Below are 1,706 nucleotides of genomic sequence, written 5' to 3' on the forward strand. Positions count from 1 at the left end.
CCTTGGACGCTGCACACACCCTCTTCCCTTCCTCTTCCCTCCCTCATCCCTCCCCCGCAAAAACGATGCTCTCACCACTCCCGCCAGTCAAATCCCTCTCGCCATCCAATTTTCGCTTTTGTGGCGGCGCCGACCCAGTAAACGAGTAAACGAGGCGTCCATCCCCAGCCATTCTCATGCACCACCCACACCGAGCCCTCGGGAGGGGGGGGTGTTGCTGCCCGCTACAAACGTCCCCCCTCGGTACATACGAAGTAACGCACGCGGCCTTGGCTTCTTCAGCGGCAAGCCAGGCGTTTGCGAAAGGAAAAAAAAAAGCAAGCAGGCAAACGAGACCGGGCGCATCTCGATGCATGATAGCACCAGTTCGTGCCACGATAACGGCGTGGCGTAGGCTCGACGAGATGACCTCGTGCTGCTGTCGTGCAAGGCAAACCGGCGGCCAGATGCTTTCCACCAAGTCATGGCCGCGTTTCAGATGAGAGCAACTTGTCTTGTTTTCTCTGCCTAACGAGATGCATATAGTGCCAGTCTCGCTTTCCTCGGCATGTTTGCATGCTGCACCATGCGACCGGTGTGTGCAACGCCCCCTGACACGGCTTACTCAAGCAATAAGACACGGCAACCACCGCTGCTGTAAAAATCACTTGGACCTGATAAGATTCATCACATATTGTATAGGTCACCAGGCTAGCTTGCCGCAGCGCAGCGCCGGCCGGCCGCCCGGCTTGGGCTGTTGGAACAACGAAGCAACGACTCCAACGCCAAAAAGCCTCCGCAAGCCTCAGCTTCCCCCGCTCGCCGCGCCTGCAACTGCACATGCAACGCGTCCGTTCGTTCGTCCACCGCCCTGAGCAGGTTTTACTTATCTCTTTTTCCACCTTGACAGCTTTTTTCCTCTCGACGGCCGCCAGGGTTCATCACATTGTTGTTCAAGTCCCAACGTTCTGGAACCTCGTCCCAGTGGGGGAGCTTGGAGCTTCTTCTCACAACGCTAGAGCCGAATACAGTCTTCCGAAGCAGCCTCAACTCCACAGCCTCGAGGAACAAGCTTCCTAGGTCCCCTTCTTTGCTGCGGTTGTTTACAGGGTTCCAGACTTCTGGTTACCCTGACTCTGCTTTCAGTGACTAGTTAGCTGCCCCGGTCGCTGGCGGTGCTTTGCAGCCAACACCCTAACCACCTTCGGATTTCTCAATGCGGACAAGTCGTCGCTTCACGATGGAGGCGCTCAACGCTCGCCACCCAACACTCGGCCACCCCGTGCATGTTCGCTCATCTGATTGTTGCCGACGCCGGGCCAGCAGCTGTTAGCTGTCCACCGACCGTCAACCGCGTTCTTACAACCCCAATGAGGTTTGTACGAAAGAAATTACATAATTGCTTGTCATGATGACTTGACAATTGGACCCAGATCTTGTTTGTTGGTCCTTTTAGGATACGACTCCGCCATTGCCGTTTCGCGTCAAATGAGCCGGGCTATCAACGGATACAACTTTGAACGTTGGGGCTCCGGGGTTCGTTGGATGGTCCATCGCCACGGCAAACCTTTCTTGGCATATAACGGCCGCGTCTACCCCAAAGTCAGTTTCGAAACTATCCTCACACCCTGCGATGCTATGCTTAGGCGTGTTAAGAATTCATGACTGAAGCTTGGCCAGTCGTCGGTCCGCCCGGGTGGACTTCCGGATTGCAGCTGTAAGCGTGT

Source organism: Cordyceps militaris (assembly GCF_000225605.1).
Source record: "Cordyceps militaris CM01 unplaced genomic scaffold CCM_S00004, whole genome shotgun sequence".
In the NCBI taxonomy this organism is placed as follows: Eukaryota; Fungi; Ascomycota; class Sordariomycetes; order Hypocreales; family Cordycipitaceae; genus Cordyceps; species Cordyceps militaris.